The following is a 24,720-nucleotide window of genomic DNA, read 5'->3' on the forward strand; positions in this document are numbered from 1 at the left end:
GAGTGGGGAGGGGGAGTGGGGTAGGGGGCACCCATGAGAGATTTCAGGCTGGTGGCACCTTCACAAAACAGAGCAAACCTAGTGGGGAGTGGGTAGCCTTGGGGCCCGAAGGGGTAAGAAGTGAGGCTGAGGGGATGGCAAGTGATGCCAGGAATTGATCAGCCCAAGGGGCTGGAAGGGATAAACCTGGGGGCAAATCAGCAGTGGTGGAGCGTGTGAATTCCAGAACACACTCAGTGTGCCGAGGCCTGTGCGCAGTGTCACCATGGGAGGTACGAGAAAATTCCTGGATGCAAGAGACATGCTCTGACCTGCTTGTTGGTCTTTGCACAGGCTGTTCCCTGGTCCTGGCATGCTCTTTCCCTCCCTCACATGCCTCACCCACTTAACTCTGCTCATCCTTCAGATGTGAACTCAGAGGTTACTGCCCAGTCTCTGTTATTGGCTCTGGAATGCCTCCTTAAACTGTCCGTATCCTTGTAATACTACCATCATTTATAACATTGTATTTATCTGTGGGATTATTCAATACAATACATGTTTCCTTCCCTAGACTGCAAGCCTCAAGCAAGCTCCTGGCAGGACCAGCAAGACAGAGGGTCAACCTGATCACCCTGGGGTCCCTGTCCCACTGCCATTGCTTTGGCTTCTCAGCACTCTGGAAACACCTAGCCTCTGTCCCTCTGGGTCTCTGCTCAGGCAGTGCTCTCTGTAGAGAGGGCCCCCTCTGCATATCCCCAGGACCACAGCCTATGGATTCAAGAGTGTGGCCTAAATGTGATGTCCTGCAGAAGTCTGCCTGGTGTTACTGTCTCAAGGCTGGAAAAAAAAAAAAAAATCATTCCCTCTCCTTTTCTTTCCCTGGATTTTTCTCACTCACCTTTCTTTTTTTTTTTTTTGGACTTTTTAGGGCCACACCAGAGGCATATAGAAGTCCCCAGACTAGGGGTCGAATTGGAGCTGCAGCCATAGCCCAACGCCAGATCCAAACCGCATCTGTGATCTATGCTGCAGCTTGTGGCAACGAGGGATCCTTAACCCACTGAGCGAGGGAGGCCAGGGATCTCACCTGCATCCTCATGAATACTATTTGGATTCTTAACCTGCTGAGCCACAACTGGAACTTCTCACTCACCTTTTTCCTCCGTCTCCTGCCATCTTCTCTCTGCTCCCCACCCCACGCACACTCTTCTACTCCCATCTGCTTCCTTTGCACTTGTCCTACCTGCTGAATTCCACTGGGCACCCCTGAGGGCAGGAGACATGTTCCCTCCATGTTCCTGTAAGCACCCCCCACTCCACCACTATGTCTGGCAGGAGCACATGTAACTCAGATGGCAGCCAGAGATCCCAGCTCCTGAAAGCCTGAATGAGACACACTGAAACCTCGCTCTGTCCCCTGCGAAACCCAAAGCCCTCTAAGATGCAAATTCCTGCAAATTGTCACTGTCCACTTTGGCTCCAGACACCTGCTTTTGTGGGACCTAATTTTCCTGCAGCTGTTGCTTTCTTCCTCCCCTGGAGTTGACCCAAACACAGGGCCTGAGTCTTTCTCCTTGCTCTTCCACTCCAAAGCCACTCAGAAAACAGAAAACTTACTGAAGGTTCTTGGGTCACCAGGAGGTGTCTCATTGTCCCCTATACAGTGGTAACCTCAGTAATATTTCATATTTTGCATTTCAGTTTTTAAAGAGTTTCGCCAGCTTCCATGCTAACTGGCTATTCTTCTCCCTGCCCTCTCTTGGGATCAGCCCTCTCCACCTTCTGAGCGCAGACCCTTTGACTCTGAAGAAAACAAACTAGATTCCTCCTGGCCCCAGCCAGCTCCCAGGGGACCCCAGAGCCCTGCCCTCACAGTCCTCTCAGGGTTCTGGAAGCCTCTGTCCTGTTTGTTTGGCGTCCCTGCCTGAGGGGCCTTCCCTCATGTCAGCTCCAGTAGAATCTGGCATGGCTTCATCTGTGGCTTGGAGTCAGATCCCAAACAAACCGCCTTTCTCGGGGAGACAAACACCCCGGAACCCACTAATCTCCTTCTCTAGGGCATCATGTTGCTCTCTGCGATCTTAATCTCTCCTGGCAGGCCACGCTGGAAAAAGCATCCAGGGGAAACCGGATCTTTCTGAACACAGCCAGGACTGCCCCCCACCCCCCCCAACTCCCTCGCCCCCCTGGGGATGCCCCACCAGAAGCAGAGGTGCTTCCTATCACCCAGCCTGCTGCAGCCCCACCAGCAAAAGCTCACGAGTGCTCACGGTCTCCTTTCCCTCCTCTGCCTGCCCCAGGGCTGGGCTTTTGGGCCCTGGGGCTCAGTGAATCGTATGTGACTTGTGCCCCCTCTGCAAGGAGGTGGGCGTGTGGGGGAGGGGGATGATCTGGGCTTTGAGGACCTGGGTGTGCCTTCCTGCTCCACCAGCCGCAGGGCAGGCCGGCTAGATCTAGGTCATAGTGTAGCTGGCTGGGTGCCCTCGGGCAGTCCACCAACCCTCTGCGCCTCAGTGTGCTCATCTGAAACCTGGGGACAATAGAGCCACTGCTGCCTCACAAAGGTGTAGACAGTTCTAAGGAGAGGAGGTTGGGAAAGCACCCAATGAACTTCAGTTGGCCCTTGGGTTGCCATTAACAGTCCTGACTCACAGGGGAGTCCCTCTCCTCTTTGGGCCTCTGATGTGTTAAGTGAAGGGAGTAGATGACTGACCTTGAAGGTTTTTTCCAGGGGTCAGTGTGTTGCAATGTGATTAAAAAAATTTTTTTTTGTAATGGCACAGCCTTCTCATATGGAAGTTTCCTGGGCCAGGGACTGAATCTGAGCAGCAGCTGTAATCTAGACCACAACAGGAACTGCTCCCCACCGGGAACTCCTGTGATGTGATTTTTATACCAGTTGTATTATGCTATATCTTCATGAAACTGTAACTTCTACATAATAAAATGTGCCCATTCTAGGTATACAATTCACTGAGTTTTGACAAAGCCATACATCACAATCAATATTCATTTTAATCTCCCTAGAGAGTTCTCTTGTGCCCCTTGTACAGTCATCTGCTTTCTGTTCCTACAGCTAGAATGTCATATAATGGAACCCTACATATAAACTCTTTCAAGTCTGGTTCCTTCCAGAAGTCAGCATGTGTATGAGATTCATGCATGGTGCTGGGTACATTAGTTGTCTGTGCCTTTGTAACACTGAGGATATTGCATTGTATGGCCACATCACAATTTGTTCATCCATTCCTCTGCTGTTGGATATTTGGAATGTTTTGGCCTTTTTCCTGATTTTTGGCTATTATGACTGAAGCTCCTAAGAACATCTGTGTACAGGTTTTTGTGTGAACATAAGTTTTCATTTCTCTAGCGTAAGTACCAGAATGTGTATTACAGAGTCATATGTTCACTACAGTTGGCTCCTGAGCAGTATGGAGGTTGAGTGGCACCAACCCTCCACATAGTCTAAAATTGGTATGTAACTTGTAGTCAGCCCTCTGTATCCGTGGTTCCTCTCAATCTGTAGACTCAACCAGCCATGGACCATGTAGTACATAGTATTTACTACTGAAAAATATCCACATGTAAGTGGACCCCTGCAGTTAAAGCTCATGATGTTCAAAGGTCAAGTGTCTGTGTTTAACTTTGTAAGACTCTGCTACACTGTTTTCCAAAGGGGCTGGACCACTCTGCACCCCCACAAGGAGTGTTCCAGTTGCTTCATAATCTCATCAGCTCTTGGTATTGTCTGTCTGGGTTCCTTCCAGTTGCTTCATAATCTCATCAGCTCTTGGTATTGTCTGTCTGGGTTCCTTCATCCTACTGATCCAAGGCCTGCGGGTGGATGCCTGCCATCCTCCTGGGCTCTCCTGCCTTCTCTGCCCTGCTTCTCAAAACTGGGACATGTAGGCCAGTGGTCTGGGTGGGGGGTCAGGGGAGACATGGAAGCTTCTAGGCTCAACTTGTTTTGGAGACCTGGCCTGAGTTGGAATTTCAAATGTAGCCTTTCAACTCAGCAAAGCAGATAGGCTGGGGCCTTTTCAGAATCACTGGCTCCTGCAGAGACAAGAATTTTGTTTTGCTAATTTTAATGGCTATTTTCTACTGATGGAGGGCTCTGCTCAAATGTCACCTTTCCAGAGAGGCTGTTCCTGACCACGAGGGACAGACCAGACTTCATGGGGCCTGAGGCTTCTCTAATTTTTGAGAACAATCTTTAGGAAAAAGAATCTTACTGTGGATACACAATTTGGTAGTGAAGTATTTAGAAGAGGAACAAGAGGGGACCTGAGCACACAAGCAAGAGCCTGAAGCTCAAGCTTTATTAGCTTCGAGGTAAATCCACTTCTGCTGGTCCCACTAAATGAAACAGAAATCCAGTTCCCTGTCTCTCTCTAGTCTAGCCCTTGCCTTGGTTTCTGCTACCAGATGTCACATTCTATCTCTATTTGTTCACTGTCTGTCTCCCCCACTGGAATGTATGCTCCATGAGGGTGAGGGGCCATTGGTTCACTGCTGTATCCCCAGCACCCAGAATAGTACCTGGTACATGATGGGCACTCAATAAATACTGACTAAACAAAGGAATAAATGTTTTCCAAGTACAGCTGGTTTTCTATTTGCAGAGGGGAGACTGGGATTTAAAAGTGAATCAGTATATAGAAAAAGATGAAGCTTATATTGGTGGTGCACAGAAATGGCAAAGGCCACTGTGATGAAAGCGTGGGATACCCTGGGAATGACAGGACAGGAAATGGATATTTATTGAGCCCTTGCTATGGGTTGGGTACTTTCTACACATGGTCATCTTAAACACTCTGGTGGCAACCTCTGTGGCAGGCACCATGGGTACCCATTTTGCAGGAAACTGAGGCACAGCAGGGGGTTAAAGTCACTCGACCAAGTATCACACCACCATGGAGTAGGGAGTTGGATGTCCTCCCCAGTTTGTCCTTTCCCTTGCCTCAGGCTGTGCATACCTGAGACCCACTGAGCAAAGGGCAGACCCCTCTCTGCCCTTTGAGTCCCTGGAAGACTTTCACTCCATGTTCTAAGGGGTGAGGGGCCTCCAGGGTTAAGTACTCAGAGCTGCACCCCCAGTAAGCAGAGTTCCAAGGCAGGGGAAAAAAGGGGGTCATGTCCTCTGACAGGGCAGCAGGGAGAGTCGGGGAGGTTCTATCCACTTGCCAGGCAACAGCCCTGCCCAGGTCAACCAGAACTAGGTCAGCCTGGAATGAATCTGTATTTGTTGTAAAACAAAGGTAAAGGGACAGGGCCCCAAAGAGGGTGTGCTTTGAGCTACTTCCAGGACTTGATTTAAAGAGAATAGGCTATGAACAATTATATGCCAACAAATTTGACAACCTAGAAGAAATGGACAACTTTCTAGAGACATACAGCCTGCCAAAACTGAAACAAGAATAGATCAATTAAACAGACCAATTACTAGAAATGAAATTGAATATGTAATAAAAACACTCCCTACTAACAAAAGTTTAAGACCAGATGGCTTCACAGGCGAATTCTACCAAACAATCAAAGAAGAACTTATACCCATCCTTCTTAAACTTTTCCAAAAGGTTGAAGAAGAGGGAATAATCCCAAAGATAGTCTTTGAAGCCACCATTACCCTAATACCAAAACTAGACAAGATAATACCAAAACAGAAAATTATATCCCAATATCTTTGATGAATATAGACACAAAAATTCTAAACAAAATTTTAGCTAACTGAATCCAACAACACATAAAAAATATCACACACCACACCAAGTGGGATCATCCCAGGTTCACAGGGATGGTTCAACACACACAAATCAATAAACATCATGTACCACTTTAATAAAAGTCAAAAACTACTTGATCATCTCAATAGATGCAGAAAAAGCATTTGACAAAATTCAACATCCATTCATGATAAAAACTCTTGCCAAAGTGGGTATAGAGGGAACATTCTTTAACATAATAAAAACCGCCTGTGACAAACCCACAGCCAATATCATATCCAATGGAGAAAAGCTGAAAGCCTTCCCACTAAAATCTGGAACAAGATAAGGATGCCCACTCACCACTTTTACTCAACATAGTATTGGAAGTCTTAGCCACAGCAATCGGACAAACAAAAAAAAGAAAAGGTATCCAAATTGAAAGAGAAGAGGTAAAATTAACACTCTATGCAAACGACCTGATCTAAGGACTCCACACAAAAACTATGCAATACCCCAGAGTTCCTCTCATGGCACAATAGAAACAAATCCGACTAGAATCCATGAGAATGTGGGTTCGATCACTGGCTTCGCTCAGTGGGTTGGGGATCTGGCAGTTGCCGTGAGCTGTGGTATAGGTTGCAGACGAGGATCCCAAGTTGCTGTGGCATAGGCCAGTGGCTACAGCTCTGATTCAACCCCGAGCCTAGGAACTTCCACATGCTGCGGGTGAGGCCCTAGAAAGTGAAAAAACAAAGCAAAAAAACACTTGATCTGATCAATGATTTCTGCAAAGTAGCAGGATATGAGATTAACATTCAGAAATCAGTTGCATTTCTATATACTAACAACGAAATATTAGATAAGGAATATAAAAATACAATACCTTTTAAAATCACACCCCCAAAAATTAAATAGTTAGGAATAAACCTGACCAAGGAGGTGAAAGACTCATATGCTGAGAACTACAAAACATTAATCAAGGAAATTAAAGAGAATTCAAAGAAATGGAAAGCTACTCCATGCTCCTGGATTGGAAGAATTAATATCATTAAAATGGCCATACCAGCCAATGCAATCTACAGATTTAATGCAATCCCTATCAAATTACCCATGACATTTTTCACAGAACTTGAACAAACAGTTCAAAATTTTATATGGAACCATAAAAGACCTAGAATTGCCAAAGCAATCCTGAGGGGAAAAAAAACCAAGCAGGAGGCATAACTCTCCAGACATCAGACCATATTACAAAGCTACAGTAATCAAGATAGTGTGGCACAAAGATACGGTAATCAAGATAGTAATCAAAAACGTACATACAGACCAATGGAACGGAAGAGAGAACCCAGAAATAAACCGAAACACCTATGGTCAATTAATCTTTGACAAAGGAGGCACGGATATAAAACAGGAAAAAGTCTCTTCAGCAAGTGGTGCTGGGAAAACTGGACAGCTGCATGTAAACCAATGAAACTAGAATATATCCTCATGCTATGCACCAAAATAAACTCAAAATGGCTTAAAGACTTAACCATAAGACAAGACACCATAAAACTCCTAGAAGAAAACACAAGCAAAACATTCTCTGACATCAACCATAGAAATGTTTTCCTAGGTCAGTTTCCTAAGGTAATAGAAATTAAAACAAACAAAAACAATGGGACCTAATCAAATTTACAAGCTTTTTCACAGCAAAGGAAACTATAAAAATAAAAAAACAACCTATGGAATGGGAGAAAATAGTTTCAAATGATGCAACTGACAAGGGCTTAATCTCCAAAATATACAAACAACTCATAACAACTCAACAGCAAGAAAGCCAATGAATGACTCAATTGAAAAAGAGGCAGAACACCTGAATAGACATTTCTCCAAAGAAGACATACAGCTGGCCAAGAAGCACTTCAAAAAATGCTCATCATTACTAATTAACAGAGAAATGCAAATCAAAACTACAATGAGGTTATCACTTCACAGTAGTCAGAATAATAACCATTAGTAAGTCTATAAATAATAATCATTAATAAGTCTACAAATAAATGCTGGAGAGGGTGTGGAGAAAAGAGAACCCTCCTACACTGTTGGTGGGAATGTAAATTGGTACAACCACTACAGAAAACAGGAAAGCCCTTCGACCTGGGAAATGGGGCGTGGTTGGAAAGCGCTGCCGACCTCTCGCCCATCACACACACCACGTTTATGGGGAACCTGGTGCTAAACCACTGATAGATGACCCTGTTTCTGGGTCAGGGTTTGGAATGTAGCAGAGCAGCTCCCTCGCTGCGATCTACTGAAAGTCAGCCCTCGACACAAGGGTGTGTAAAAAAAAGAATAGAAAAAGAAGAAGAAAAAAAAAAGAAAACAAAACAAAACAAAACAAAGAAGAGGAAAACAGTATGGAGGTATCTCAGAAAACTCAATATAGAACTACCATATGATCTAGCAATCCCACTTCTGGGCATATATGCAGACAAAACCTCCATTCAAAAAGATACATGTACCCATATGGTCATTACAGCACTATTCACAATAACCAAGACATGGAAACAACCTAAATGTCCATCAACAGATGAATGGATTAAGACGGTGTGGCAAATATACACAGTGGAATACCTCTCAGCAATAAAAAAGAACAAAATAATGCTGTTTTGCAGCAACACGGATGAAACTAGAGACCCTCATACTATGTGAGTTAAATCAGAAAGTGAAAGACAAATACCACATCACTTATATCTGGAATCTAATACATGGTACAAATGAACCTATCTACAGAAAATAAACAAACTCATGGATATGGAGAATAAACTTGTGGTTGCCAAGGAGGAGGGAGTGGGATGGACTGGGAGTTTGGGGTTACTGGATGCAAATTATTCCATTTGGAGTGGATAAGCAATAAGATCCTGCTGTATAGCACAGGGAACTATATCCAATCATTTATGATGGAACATGACAGAGGATAATCTGAGAAAAAGTGTGTGTGTGTACATATAACTGGGTCACTTGGCTGTACAGAAGAAATAGACAGAACACTGTAAACCAAGTATAATACAAAAAAAAAAACACCCAAAACCCCAAACAAACAAACAAACAAAAAAAAGAGTAGTCCTGGAAGAGTCCCAGGAGCTTAGAAGTGCCTTGTGCCCCAGATGCCAGAATTCCACCCGTACATGCCCAGAGCTCAGGTGAGGGTCTACACCTGCCTGGAGGTATCCCAGAAAACTCAATATAGAGTTGAGTTTCTGCTCGCCCATGGACTTGGCACAAACCACTCACCTCACAGGTTGACATAAGTATTAAAAAGTCGTGGCATAGAAAACAACTAAATACTTGTGGACTCTATCTACATGGTGACTTTTATGAAAAGACCTTGGAGTTTTTGGCTAACGTCAGCCTGGTAATCCCTCATCGCCACTGTTTAAAACACTCACCTCTCTCCCAAACTCTGTCATTTTCATCCCAGGGTCATTATTTTAGTCACAGCAGTGTTTTACGTAGCACCTACTATGTACCAGGCACCATACAGCTATCATCTCTCTTCTTTACCACGACTCTGCAAAGTAAAGTTTATTATTCCCATTTTGTTGTCTGAGAGACAGGCCCCACAGATAATCAGCAGCGTAGCTGAGATAAGGAGCCCTGATCTTGCTCCATATTCCAGGTCACTTCTCTTCTCTCCTGTTTTTCTCCCCAATCTCTACTCCACGCCCAGCAAGCTGCATGGTTTGACATTTTGGTACTGAACATTTATTTATTGAGCCCCACTCTGTGTGGCAGGGCCCCAGTACAGCACCCAGAGAGGGGCTAACCTCATCCTTGCCTTCAAGAAGCTCAGCAAGTAACTGGGGGAGCAGATGAGTAAGGAATTCTAAGAGCATGTGGCAGGCACAGATTAGTGGGGTGCACACAGTGCTATGGGGACACCTTCTTTGCTGGGAGGCAGAGAGCCTAGCAATGTGACTGATTAACGTGGGCTCCAGCCGCACACCACCAGTATTTTGTGTGAGGTTGTGTGTGTGTGCCCACAAGTGTGAAATGACAAGGAGGAATGAGATATTGTTGCTGCCTCAGCTTATGGTGAGGGTTATATAGTGCCCCCAACTGTACTGAGTCTCGCTATTGCCGCTTTATTTAAAATTTTTTCTCTTTTTTCAGGACCGCACTTGTGGCATATGGAAGTTCCCAGGTTAGGGGTTGAATTGGAGCTGCAACTGCTGGCCTACGCCACAGCCACAGCCACACCATAGCTGAGTTGAGTCTGCAACCTATATCACAGTTTGGGGCAATGCCATATCCTTAATCCTTTGAGTGAGTCCAGGGATTGAACCTGCATCCTCATGGATACTAGCTGGGTTCTTAACCAGCTGAGCCAAAATGGGAACTCCCTCAATTGCCACTTTATTTTTAAATTTTTTTTAGGGCCGCACCCATGGCATATGGAAGTTCCCAGGCTAGGGATCAAACTGGAGCTGCAGTTGCTGGCCTACACCACAGCCAAAGTAATGCAGGATGCGAGCCATGTCTGTGACCTACACCACAGTTCATGGCAATGCTGGATCCACAACCCCCTGAGCAAGGCCAGGAATTGAACCAGCATCCTCACGGATACTAGCTGGATTCATTTCCTCTGCACCACAACGGGAACTCCTTCAACTGCCACTTTAAACAGAGTTTTTCTTTTAGGCCATGCCTGTGGCATGTGGAAGTTCCTGGGTTAGGGGTTGAACCCACACCACACTGGATCCTTAACCCACTATGCCACAAGAAAATCTTAAATGAAGGCTTTTTAATTGCAACTTTAAAGTGAGAGCTTTGACATAAGCTCAGGTCGACTGACTGGAATTTGTTGACAGCAACTTGGCTTTTTTTTTTTTTAGGACAACATGCAGAATGTTTGCAGTAGAAATTCTTCTAATACTTTTAAGATATAGACTTTAAAAAATAGACATGTAGTTTTAACTTTTTATTACAGAATTTTGAAAACATGCATAAAAATATAGAAAGTAGTATAAAGATCCCCCCACCCCACCATGGGTCCAGGTCCCAACTTCAATGGTTATCAACATTTGGCCATTCCTTGAAGAAACAGATTTTTGATGAGTTAAATAAATTGGAATTTTACAAAACATTCAGTGTAATTCACTCAATATCTATTGTTTTTCTCTGATGAAAGAAGTAAAAATTGTTTAAAAAATATTTATAGTGTTGAAGAAACTACTAAAGACACATCTCTTCCCATGGAACTCTAAAAGTGCAGGGAGAGAATGCAGGTTCTGAGGCTGCAGGGAGTCTGGGCAGGGAGATGTCTCACTAGCCTGTCTCTCATAGACCTAATATCCTGGGGTTCTCTTATCTGTAGAGAGAAAAAGCCCATTTATAACTTTTATCCTCTGGTTTTAAATGTGGTGGCAAAGATTCAGGAATGCGTTTGTTTGGAGCTTGGAGCCCTGGGAGAGTCCCTTAGAAAACAAGGCCTCCTTGTCTCCTGCTCCCACTCTCAGGACATGCATTAATGAATTGCCCTCAGACCCAACTTGGCTCCATCCTAACTCACAGCAGCTGCAGTACTTGGGGAGAAAGGCTCAAACCTGGGGGCTAGAAAAAATATGCCTTAGCTCTGCCCCCATTAGCTGTGTGGTCTTGAGAAAGGTGCTTTCCGTCTCTGGGTCTCCATTGCTCAGGCTTTATTTATTTACTTATTCTTTTTACAGCCCCACCTGCAGGGTTCCTGGGCTAGGGATTGATTGGGGACTGCAGCCGCCAGCCTATGCCACAGCCTTGGCAACACCAGATCTGAACTACATCTGTTGCAGTTTATGGCAATGCCGGATCCTTAACCCACTGAGGCCAGGGGTCAAACCTGTGTCCTCACAGACACTATGTTGGTTCTTAACCTGCTGATCCACAATAAGAACTCCACCCAGACTTTAAACAGGCTTTCAATTGGGTTATCTCTCCTGCCGCTACAACCCTGAGTGACTGTGACCTTGGCCAAGTGCAAGGAAGAGGGGGTTAAACGCCATGCGTGGTAGATGTGCACTTCTCCATTGACTCTTGAGGAAATGATGTGCTAGAGGGCTTGGATGGACTTTGGAGAGGTGAGCAGTGTTTTCTAAGTTTCTTCGATGCTAGGCTGTGAACAAGAGTAATTCAGGTGTTGGCTGAAGGCACTTAAGGTCTGGATCGAAATGTCTTGGATTCTGATTCTGAAGCCCTTTCTACCTCTTTGAAGAATCCTATGGATTCCCCCAAGAGATCCCAGGCTCTCAAGGCGCAGATTCAAGACCCCACATTACCCATTGCTCCATTTCCACACCCAAGACTTCCATACACGCCAAGATCCGAGAGAAGGTGGCAGACTCTCCATTGCCCCCTGAGGGAGGAGCCCCATGGAACATTCCCCAGCATGGAATTTAGCATCACACCTGGTCTTTTTCTTCTTCTTCTTTTCTTTTCAGGGCCACATCTGTGGCATATGGAGGTTTCGAGGCTAGGGGTCCAACCAGAGATACAGCTGCTGGGCTATGCCATAGTCACAGTAACGCCAGATCCTTTAACCCCCAGTTAGGCCAGGGATCAAATCTGCAACCTCATGGTTCCTAGTCGGATTTGTTTCCGATGTGCCAGGAGGGGAACTCCATGCCTGGTCTTTCTTATTTTAAAATCCTGACTTGCCCCCTCACCCCCAAATGTCCAAACTCCCCCACTTACAGGTTTCTCCCTCTCTTTCCTTTTCTGATGCTTCTCCCCTCTGAGCCCTGGATGTCCAAATTCTTTTCATTCTATTTTTCAGAGCAGTTCCAGCACTCAGCTGCTCTCAACAACAAGTACACACACCAAACTTGTCAGGGTGGCAGCCAGGCAAAAAGACTTCCAGTTAATAGGACCAACCTTCTACAGAAAGGAGATGTCACCAAGAGATGTTTAAAAAGGTTTTACGGCTGCGGCCCCACACCACTTGGGCAGGGTTGGGGGTAGCAATTCTACTTACTTCTGATTCACTGTCCACAGGCTGGGCCCTGTGCTGTCCTTCTGGCAGACCACCTGGGAGAACATCCACTAGCATCTGACATGCTCCTTCCTCCCTGCCTGGGTCCAACCTTACTTTCCAGGCTGTCCTCCTCCCTTAGTGAGCCAGCTTCTCCTCCTCGACTGATTCTCTGGGCCAAGTGTGTGGGAAAGTGATGGAGGACACGGGAGTTTGGCTTTGAGCATCCTCTCAAAGGGCTTTGCCTCAGCTGGGGCCAGGGGGTTCTCCCTGGTGAGAAGCCCCACCAGTGCAAGCACCTGGATCTTTGGGCTCAACTGGCAAGTCTTCCATGTTGGTCCCAGGGTGTGTACTCGATGCAGGGGTGTGCAGGAAGGAAATAGGGAAACCGCCACAGAAAGTGATGCAGTTCAACAAGCATGGAAGGGAACAGTGGCCTCCAGATGAGAACCAGCCTCTCATCCCCCACTCAGAGCTCTCCAGTGGGCACTGACCTACAGAAAAGCTGGAAGCAGTGACAGGGGCTGTTGCCAGGGATGGGCTTCAGCTCAGAGTGGGAATGATTTGCCTTGGTTCCCACAGAGAAGAGAGCTCGGTCTTGTGCCTTGAAGTGGGGCCAGGGGATCACAGGAGAAAGCAAATCGCAGGGAGAGGGGTCTGTGGGTGTGTCTGGGAACTTGGCAGATTCTCTACATAGTTTCTTAAGCTGAGTTTTGAGAATGGGCACTTGCAGGCTGATCCACTTTGTCAGGTGGATCAGTGTGGGTTCGAAAGGGCCAAGTTAAAGGAAAGCCCACTCCAGGAGCAAGGCACATGATCCTGACACAGTGGCTGAATAGCTGGCACGTCTGGTGACCGTGCAGCTGGACTGGAAGGGCTGGCGAGGTGAAAGATGAGGCCTTTGTAAGCTCTGCTAAGGCATTTGGGCTTTGTCTTGTAGGCCACAGTCATCGGAGGGTTTTAAGCAGGCAAGTGACAAGGTCAGGTAAAGATGCCTTTGGCTGCTGGAAGGCTGCCCAGGGCCAACGGATAGTAGGGGTCAGTTAGGCATCTGTTGCATCATTCAAGCAAAAAATGGTGGCAGGGGATTGTCAGGGTGGTAGAAGGGAGTAAATAGATGCTACGGCCATCAAAGAGGTGGGAGCAAATGTGAGAGGTAATATAGATACATCTAGTTCCTTTTAACTGCTGCATGATATTCCACAGGGTGAAGAAACCACATTTTTTAGATCTCCATTCTTCTAGTGGTTATTTCCTCGTTCTCACTATTACAAACAGCACTACAGCAAAACCTTCATGCCAGTTTCCCAGGGCACCTGAAACTCTCTTTAGCATGATTACTTAGAATTGGTCTGACCATCTTCGAATCTGCTAGATATTCTCAAACTCCCCCTCAAAGTGCTCGGACGAGCACACTCTGCCATCAATAAGTATAGGGGTTTCTTTTCCCCACTGCCTATGAATCTATTTTCAGACTTGCAAGATTTTCCCTGTCTGATCAGTGTGAAATGGAATCTATCGTTGCAATCTGCTTCTCTCAATCCTAGTGAGATTAGTCCTATTTTTGTATCATTATTCACCACCTTGTTTTCTTTTCCTGTGACTTGCCTGTTCATATATGTGGCCCAATTCTGTTGGGCTATTTGTCTTTTTCTTACTGATTTGTTGGAGTTTTAAAAATATATTCAGGATACTAATATTTTGGCGGTTAAAATATCTTCTCTCAGTCTGTGGCTTGCCCTTTCTGTTTCACTTATAAAAGTCTTGGTCAGGCAGAAGTTTTAAATTTCAATATATTCTGATAGTACAAATTTTTCCTTTATAGTTTGTAGTTAATGCATCTTTATAAAAATTTGATAAACAATTTTCTATGCTGATGTTATAAAAATATTCTTCTACATTTCTCCTATTTAGAACACTTTTAAAAATTGTTTTTTTTTTTCACATTTAGGTCTTTAATCTCCTTGGATAGTGTGTGTTGTGTGTGTGTGTACACAATGTGAGGAAAAGGCCTAATTTTACTTTTTTTCTAAATGGCTAGAAAGTTTTTGCAGTATCATTTATAGAATAATTCATCTATTCATTTATTATTTATAGAATAATTCATTATACTGATTTGTAATTCTATCTCTGTTACATATAAGCTATGTTTATGGGTTTATTTCTGGGCTTTTTATTCTATTCTTTGGTTTATTTATCTATTCCTGGAGCAGTACCACCCTGTTTTAAATTATAATAGCTTTATAATAATTCCTTATATCTGGCAGGATAAGGCTCTCAGTTTTGTTCTTTCATTTCAAAATTTCCTTGGCTATTCTTGGTCCTCTTTCTTTCCATATTAACTTTAAGATAATCTTATCAAGTTCTGTGGAAAAAACCCTTTAGGATTTTAGTGGGAGTGGCACTGAATTTATAGACAGAATTTTGGAAGAATTACTATTTTTAAGATGTAGAGTCCTCCCATCCACAGATGTGCTGTATTATTTCTATTACTTAAATCTGCCCTTCAAAACAGTTTTATATTTTTCTCTTTATGGGTCTTGAATATTTTTTGTTAGATTTAATGCAAAAGAACATGATTTGTCATTTTAAAGAAAATACATCAGATGTTTCTCCATTGAGTACAACATTTGCTGCATGTTTTCCAAAGATATCCTTTATTAAGTTAAGGAAGGTCCCACTATCCCTAATGCTCTCGGGGTTTTTACTTATGTATTTATTCTTTGGCCGCACCTGTGGCATGTGGAATTCCTGGGCCAGGGATTGAATCCATCCTGCAGTTGTGATCTGTGCCACAGCTGTGGCAATGCCAGATCCTTAATGTGCTTCACTACATGGGAACCTCCAGTTTTTATTATGAAGCTTTGAATTAAAATATAAGTAGGTTTGAATTTCATCAACATTTTAAAATACAGATTTTCTTCTACCTGGTAATATGGTGAACCTCATTAGATAGTCTCCTGAAGTCAAACCTTTCTTGCATTTCTTGGGTAAGCATCACTTGGCCAGAATAGATAGGTAGGTAGGTAGCTAGACAGTCAGATGGATAGATTACCACATTCAACCTGGAGGATTGTCTGGGGGCAGGGGCTACAAAGGAAAGGGTATTATTGTAGAAGATGGGTGTATTTATGAGGGGTTTGTGCTTTCTAGGCTTGTTCATGCCTAAAGCTACCTCTTTTTTGGAAAAAGAACAAAGCAGGAGGCATAACCCTCCCAGACTTCAGACAATACTATGAAGCTACAGTAATGAAAACAGTGTGGTAATGGTGTAAAAACAGACATACGGATCAATGCAACAGAATAGAGAGCCCAGAAATAAACTTAAACACTGATGGACAATTAATCTTTTCTTTTTCTTTTCTTTTTTTTTTTTTTTTGGCTGCATCCCAGGCACATGGAAGTTCCTGGGCCAGGAATTGAATCTGAGCCACTGCAAAGACAACACCAAATTCTTAACCTGCTGCACCAGAGTGAGAACTCTTGGACAATTAATCTTTGACAAAGGCAGCAAAAATATACAATAGGAAAAAGACAGTCTGTTCAGCAAGTGGTGTTGGCAAAGTTGGACAGTTGCTTGCAAATCAGTGAAGTTAGAACACACCCTCATACCATATACAAAAATAAACTCAAAATGGCTTAAAGACTTAAATATAAGACCTGACACCATAAAACTCCTAGAAGAGAATATAGGCAAAACATTCTCTGACATAATAAAACTAATATTTTCTTGTTCAGTCTTCCAAGGCAATATAAATAAAAGCACAAATAAACAAATGGAGCCTAATCAAACTTACAAGCTTCTGCACAGCAAAGGAAACCATAAACAAAATGAAAAGACAGCCTACCAGCTGGGAGGAAATACTTGCAAATGACGTGACTGACAAGGGCTTAACCTCCAAAATATACAAACAGCTCAACTGCGTATATATATATTTGCTTCCTTTACCCACTGTCTGCAGAGTGCAGCTCCCCAAGACTGCCCTTGTTCTCACTCTGCACTCAGCTGCTAGGCAACTCATCAGGATTTGCCTGGAGGCTTTTCAGGTATGTGTAAGCCTTTATGACCCCCAGTCCTGGAAGTCCCTCAAGCCCTCAAGGTGGTCCCTGTCAAGCCCCTCACTTGGTTTGAGGTGAAGGGAAACCACCTGCCTACACACCCATCTCCAAAGACATCCTCCTTTCTTCTGGGCCTTTCCAGTTTGTATCCTTTTAGCAGCTTGACCTGGTGAAAGCCAGTGTTGGCAGAGTTGGCTTTACAAAACTAGCTCACCCTGCAGAGCTGAGGTGGTTTGGCATCTTGTTTAGAAATGGAAATTACCTGGCAGATGCATCTTGTTTTTGGTCTCTGCAACTTCAGCTTGAACTGAGACGGAAAAGGTTCCATTTTAATATCCTGTTACACATTTTTCTAGAGCATGACTTATTTTGTGTTTTTAAATTTGTTGGCATAGACTTGGACATAGCAGTCTTTAAAGAGTTAAAAAAAATCTCTACCATATCTGTAGTTCTTTCCTCTTTTTCATTCTGAATATCTGTGCCTTTATTTCTTTTTTGATCCATCTCACCAGAGCCTATTTATTAGTATTTTTAAAGAACACTAAATATTCTCTCATTTCTTTGCATTCTATTTCATTAATTTATGCTCCCTTTCTCCTTTTTTAACTTTTAAATTATGAAATAAATCATACAAAAGAGTGCATATAAAGTATGCTTTAGGAATAATAATAAAATGCACAATCATGTATCCACAACCGAGTTTAAGAAATTGAATGCTAGGATCAGGGAAGCTGCAAACACATCCACCTCCTCATCCCAGAGCAGTCCCTATCCTCAATGTGGTGTTAGGCAACCACTTACTTTCCCTCTTCAACAAACAACAAATATATTTATTGGGCACCTATTATGCACACAGGCACTGTTCTACAACATCTCCCCCCAAAGTTGTCCATCTACTTTATTTTTTTTTTAGGGCCGCACCCATGGCATATGGAAGTTCCCAGACTAGGGGTACAGTTGGAGCTACAGCTGCAGGCCTACACCACAGCTCATGGCAACGCCGGATCCTTAACCCACTGAGTGAGGCCAGGGACTGAACCTGCAACCTAGTGGTTCCTAGTTGGATTTGTTTCCGCTGCGCCATGACGGAACTCCCCCATTTACTTTTTACAAATGTTTTTCACTTGTCTATACATGTATTACTGAGTGATATAAGCTCTGTTCAGCATTTTTTTTTCAAAGGACTGCAGGCAACCATTTTTGAATGAAGTAAAATCCTTCCTTCCTGGCATTTCTTCATCTATGGCCTGTGCACTATGGCTTTCTCTCCTCCTCTCCTTTCCTTCCTCCTGTCCACCCTTTCTTCCTTTTTTTCTCTCCCACTTTCATTTTCTTTCTTTTAATGTAAAAAGCACCCATGACTCTACCACCCAATGAAAGTCAGGACCTTAATAACAGTCCACATCAACCTATACTCCCTAATCCAAGTAATCATCGCCCTGAATTCTCTGTTTATTGTTCTCTTGCTTTGCTTACTTTGTTGTACTGTATTTTATTTATTTTCTCAAAAAATTCTTTTTTTATTTTTTATTTATTTTTTTTTGGGCACACTTGTGGCATGTGAAAGTTCCCAGGCCAGGGACTGAACCCCTGCTGCAATTGTCACCTGCCCCACAGCTGTGGCAATGCTGGCCCCTTAACCTGCTGAGCCACAAGGGAACATCTGTCTTTGTTTTTTGTCAAAATCCTATTAAAGTTTAGTCATTTTAATTTTATAAAGAAGACATCCTGCTGTATGTAATCTTTGACAATTTCTATTTTTTCGTAGTATTATCATCGATTAAGTTATATCTATATTATTGAGTTCACTGTAAGTAATTTTATCATGGTAATATATATAATGTAAAATATATAATTTTAACCTTTTTTTTGGTCTTCTTGTTTTTGAGGGCTGCACCCATGGCATATGGAGGTTCCCAGGCTAGGGGTCTAATCAGAGTTGTAGCCACCAGCCTACACCACAGGCACAGCAGTGCTGGATCTGAGCTGTGTCTGCGACCTACACGGCAGCTCGGGGCAACGCCGGATCCTTAACTCACTGAGTGAGGCCAGGGATGGAACCCACATCCTCATGGATGCTAGTATGGTTCCTTAACTGCTGAACCATGACGGGAACTCTCCATTTTAACCATTTTAAGTGTACAACTTCAGTGGCACCTTGGTATACTCATAGTGTTGTACAAATATCACCACCATCCAAATCCAGAACTTTTATCATCTTCTAAAACTGAAACGCCGATTAATTTGACTTGACTCTACTGCACATTGTGGGTATGATCGCTCTTGTAATGTCTACTGATGAACATGTGTTTGTTGTAGAGTGTTAAGTATGTTGATGTTTAGCTTTAGGAGATAAAGTCAAGAGTTTTGCAATGTGGTTGTACCAATTTACACTCCACTGCAACATTCAAGAGATACCACAGATCCGCATCCTCACCAACACCTGGTGTGCCAGCTTGGGATTTTGACAAATGCAGGTATGAAAGCTCCGAAAACCAACTGTTATGTTACAAGCTGGGGAGGAGGCTTGCTAGTGCCTGCCCTTGGGATCTTCTTGAACTATCAAATTTTATTTATGTATTTATTTGGCTGCATCTGCAGCATGCAGAAGTTCCCAGGCCAGGTATTGAACCCACACAACAGCAGCGACAATGGCGGATCTTCAACCACTAGGCCACCAAGGAACTCCCTGAACTCTCAACTTTCAAGACCCTTTGAGAGACTTTATTCTTGCAGAGATTCCCTAAAGTCCACCTACTGCCTTTCCTCCTCCCAATTATAAAACTTGAAAAGTATAATAAAAGTCACTTTTGATCTTTTAACTATTTTTTTTAAATCTTTTTAGGGCTGCACCCATGGCATATGGAGGTTCCCAGGCTAGGAGTCTAATTGGAGCTGTAGCCACCGGGCTACGCCAGAGCCACAGCAATGCCAGATCCGAGCTGATTCTACGACCTACACCACAGCTCACAGCAACGCCGGATCCTTAACCCACTGAGCAAGGTCAGGGATCCGCAACCTCATGGTTCCTAGTCAGATTCGTTTCTGCTGCACCATGATGGGAACTCCTATAATCTTTCTTTTAAATGCACAAGATTTTGTAAGCTTTTGCCCTCTGCTCAGCAATATTCAAATCATATTTCTCAGTGTTATCAAGTATTCTTCTATAAGTTGATTTTAGTTGACTGCATGCAATCCCATCATTTGACTGCACCATAACTTTAACCAGTTGTTGAACTTTTAAAAACTGTACACATTGTATCAACAGATAGCCTTGTCATAAACCACTGCACATATTCAGAATGATATCTTGGTAGAAATACCTAAAAGTGAAATTGCTGGGGATTGTAAAATTTTGAGAAAGGTCTTCCTACCAAACCTCACTTATCACATAACAGTTAATTAGGGTGCACATTATATTAATCAAAAACACCTGTACTACCAAGCCAAACTTCTGGCTAACACAAGATAATGGCATTATTACTACACTCTGAAAGAATATTCTAGTCCAAAGCAGAGAAAATTGGCCCTTGAGTTTACCTGGGGAAAGATCTTTCATAAGAATTCAGAATCTTGATAGTAGCCTGGAGGTAACAGGGCCCTGCTTTGTGGGTCCCTGGCAGAATGGGACCCCATATTTAGATGCCTCAGCTAGGAGGCTTCTGGATTCCCATTTTCCCATAAAGCCAAGATGGAGGTGTTTCAAATATTGGTGTATAGGGTCTGTTCTAGGTATTGTGGAAAAGCAGTTGCTTCAGGTGAATTCTGTAAAAGGTGGGTGTGGTACCAGGAATGCCTCATCAGGTGGACTGAGGGCTCTGCTGGGGGAGTGGGAGTAATCCCGCATCCTTGACACCCACGTGACTGTCTGTCCCAGATGCCGTACTACTTAATCCTTGTGGCCTAAGAAACCAGCAGGACAGACTGCATTGTCTCACTGTACAAATGAGGAGACTGGGCACTGAAAGGGAGGAGGACCCTCTGGTCCTTCCTCCCATGTCCTCCCACTGCCTTTTATCTGTAGGAAAACTTTAGCCAAAGAATAAGTCTAATCAGAGAAGTGGAAAGATGCAGGGGCAAAGGAAAATGAGACCAAATAGTAATAGCATAGTCATTAACTAAAGTCAAGGACCTTTAGTTCCTCCTCCAGGGTTATAGATAATATTTGGAGCCATATCCTTTGAGCTGTTTTGTAGACACAGAAACCCTCACCAGACAGAAGATGTTAACTACAGGATGACCAGACTGTAGCCATGACATAAGCAGCCACAATTCTGAGAAGTGGCTTCACAGAAATGGGAACAAACTGACTCTGGAACTAAAGACTAACACCACTTAAAACAATCAACATCAGACTACTAGCATGGCCAATTTGAAGATGAATGTCAGAGCTGACTGGGCTGTTTTTGTGCGTAGCTTTCCCTTTTCATCTATACACCCATGCACCTCCCCTTTAAAATCTCTTGTCCACTGATTTTTGCAGGGGGATGGAGGAGTTGGCCTTTGGACATGAGTCTGCCCTCTCCCCCTGGTTGCCAGTCTCCAAAGTAAAGCAAACTTTGCATTCTTCCAACCTTGCCTATTGGCGCAAGCAGCAAGCAGCCAGACCCCACTTTCAGTAACACAACTAGAGGTTAAGTGATGTCTTTGAGGCAGCCCAGAGGAGTTGAGTCAAAGACAGCTTTGGACACCAATTTTCATGCTTCTTATACTGTCCCATGATATCCTGTGGGACAGACTGTCTGCCACGTCCTGGACCCAGCCTTGTATCACAGATTCCCGAAGCCAGAGGGGAAGGGGGCTGAAAGTGCCTGGCCACCCTTTGGATAAAGGGACTTTACATTTGGACATTTTGTTTAGTGACCTAGGGAAGGGCCCAACTATCTCTTCAGGGGACATTAGTCCAAGGGAGGCGTCAGGTTACCAGTTACTCACTGTGTGTCCTTAGGCAGGTCCTTCCTTCCCGGGGCCTCCAGTCTCTTGTTCTGTGAAATAGGTACAGGGCTAGCAGGTCTCTGAACATTCCTCTTGGACAGAGGGCGCTCAGGCTCTGCATGGTCACAGCGTCCACTCTGCAGGCATGTCAGGGCCCCTGGGGCATCAGGCAGGGACCTCTAGGGCATGGCTTTCGTCTCAGTGAGGAGTGCTTGCCCTGCGTCCGGTTCTGTGTCTGAGGCTGATGATGGGGTTCTGCTGCATGTGGGGTTCCACTTGCCAAGAATCCCAGTGGCCTCCGCTGCCTGTTGGCAAACGCCTGGCAGGGGCCTCTGCCACAGATTATGGCTCTGGCCTCACTGCCTAGAGATGCGCAGCGCAGTGGCTCTCCTTCAAACCTCAGCTCAAGCCTCTCCCTGGCTGGTTCAGCTTAAAACAATAAGCAGCTGGAATTACCCTCTGCTTAGTAAAGTAGAAGAGCCTGAGTGGGGACAACTAGAAACCATCCAGTCTCCACTTCCTGCCAGGGTACCACCTGCCCAGCGGGTTCCAAAAGCAGCACAGCCATGGAGCTAGAAGAGGAACGGGTTGGTCCCTGGGGTCTTCTGCAGAACCTGGCAGCTCCAAGGGGCACAGCTGTGCAGCCCAGCGGGCTCCACATGTTCTCCTAACGCCTCACAGCCTCTGGGAGATCCCCGGAGCCTTTTAGCCGTCCCTCAGCAGCTGATAAGCTGGAGGCTGGGCCTTGGCCAGGCCCCTTTGTTTGCAAGTTACAGGATTCTACTAAACTGGCTTAAGCAAAAAAGTGAATTGATTGGGAGAACAGAGAGAGGTGGGTCACAGAGCACAAGGCAGGATAGTTTCATAAAGGCCTGAAGCCAACAGGGACCCAGGCTTCCTTCCCCTCTTCCCTCCTCCTCTCCTCCATCTGTCTCTTTCTCCCTCTGAGAGAGAAACGCTTTCTCTCTCACATTTAGATCAGCTGATTCCACCAGCATCTGGCCCCAGGTACTCAATTAATGATACTTGTTTTGTTGATGGCCAATTCTCTCTTTTTTTTTCTTTTCCTTTTTTTTTTCTTTTTTTTTTTTGCTTTTTAGGGCCGCACCTGCAGCATATGGAGGTTCCCAGGCTAGGGGTCGACTCAGAGCTGCAGGTGCCGGCCTACGCCACAGCCACAGCCACGCCAGATCCAAGCCATGTCTGTGACCTACAGTACAGCTCATGGTAATGCCAGATCCTTAACCCACTGAGCAAGGCCAGGGATCAAACCTGAATCCTGCTGAAGGTTAAGGGAACTCCCCAATTCTCCTCTCTGAGATGTGTCTTCAACTCTGCCTGCTTTCTGAGGGCCACACTCTAGAGCCTATAAACATTTTTCTGCTGCAAATCCAAGGCTATGACCATCAGGGAAGGCTGCTCACCCCTGTCGGTGAAGCACATTCTTGGTGTTCTTGCTGTCAACTCCACTCATCTGTCTACAAGAAAGCAGAAAGGTAAATGTAAAATTAAGCAACAGACAGACACAGAAAACAAACTTATGGCTACCAAAGGGGAAAGGGAGTCGGGGAGGGATAAATTAGGAGTGTGGGATGAAAAGACATACACTATTATACATAAACTAGATAAGCAATGAGGACTTATTGGATAGCACAGGGAACTATAGTCAACATCTTGTAATAAACTAAAATGAAAAATAATCTGAAAAATACATACGTATAACTGAATCATGCTGTTGTGCACCTGAAATTAACACAATATTGCCAATCAGCTATACTTCAATAAAAAAGAGTGATGATACTGTAGGTATAACTTTCAATCCTCTTCAACTTATACAATTAAATAAACCATTCCCAAACTCTGACCTCTTGTCAGTATCAAATGATTTGCTGCTTACCTCACAGCCAATCATTGCATACAGGACAGTCACCACGCCTCACCTGAAAATTCACCTTCCAGGTGACTGAAAGCTTAGTACAAAATGAAGGCTGTGAAGATGCGTCCTAGTGTTAGTGTTTAAATATTGAAGCTTTGTGCATTTTAAATTGGGTTTTGTGTGTGTGTGTGTGTAAACCCGAGAACCTGCAGATGTTTGCATTTCAAGACTGCCTGGAAGAGTTTTGGGAGATCTGTCCTCTGACCTCTGGCCACTTCTCCCCTGGGTGCAGATGGAGAGCAGGTGCTGTTTCTTCAGAGCAGAGGAAACCAATTACAGCTTTCCCCTCCTCCTTCAAGGAAACTCGCTTTTAATTTCCTTTGTGATTATCCTGCTTACTGCTAAACATAAGCTGATGGCTGTTCCTCTTTGATTTCTCCTTTCGACAAATCTCCTTTCCCACCTCCTCTCCTTTTTACTGTTTTGTATTTAGCCCCAGACAGCTGAGAAAATAGGCAGTGCATACTGCCCAGCAAGCCTCATCATTTGTTTTGGGTAGGTTTTGGGCTCTGGGGCAGCATCCTGCTGGCCCTTTGGGACATGAAGGAGTGAGGCTAGAGCATTAACTGGCTCCATACCCATCTCCAGGTTTGGGGACAGAGCAGATGCTGTGTTTAAAAGTTTGAGTCAAAGGGTCCTAGGAATACCTCTGCTCCTCCCCATCCCAGCTTTGCACCCATTCTGTTGCAGTGACTGAGATTCCCATTTACTCGTTGATTCAACAAATATTTATTGAGCACCTGCAACATGTCAGATCTGTGGGTTGGCCCTATGGATTCGATGGTGAATAAAAGCAGCCGTGGCCCCTGTCCTCAAGCTGTTTGCCTCCTTTTCAATTGCAAAACCTTATAGAGAGGGTTGCCTGTATCTGCCTTTCGTGACCTGATGAGTTTAATGGTTTTCTGCATGTTGCAGAATTTGTGTAGCAGAGCAGAACCTGGGCTGGGGCAGGGGCCTGGAGAGTTGTAATGATGCACTTGGGGATGGGAAGTCTGCGGTGTGTGGATGAAGGGCTGGGGAGCCAGGAGGGAGCATGAGAGTGCAAGGCCCCTGGCAGGGGGGTGAGATACCGTGGTTGAGAAAACTGAAGCAGAAAAGGCCTTTGAGATAATTGA

At 44.4% G+C, this 24,720-nt stretch overlaps 1 long non-coding RNA gene across 1 annotated transcript in view; it reads right to left on the reverse strand.

Moving 5' to 3' along the window:
• Positions 1–21,669: 21,669 nt before the first annotated feature.
• Positions 21,670–24,720, reverse strand: part of LOC125121227 (uncharacterized) — a 42,471-nt gene continuing 39,420 nt past the window's right edge. Inside the window, exons 2-3 of the long non-coding RNA XR_007133407.1 lie at positions 23,094–23,147; positions 21,670–21,719 (exon numbers count right to left, since the gene is read on the reverse strand). This is a non-coding gene — a long non-coding RNA (uncharacterized LOC125121227). The remainder of the gene's footprint in view (positions 21,720–23,093; positions 23,148–24,720) is intronic.

The sequence above is a fragment of the Phacochoerus africanus genome, chromosome 2 (genome assembly GCF_016906955.1).
Source record: "Phacochoerus africanus isolate WHEZ1 chromosome 2, ROS_Pafr_v1, whole genome shotgun sequence".
NCBI classification, from domain to species: Eukaryota; Metazoa; Chordata; class Mammalia; order Artiodactyla; family Suidae; genus Phacochoerus; species Phacochoerus africanus.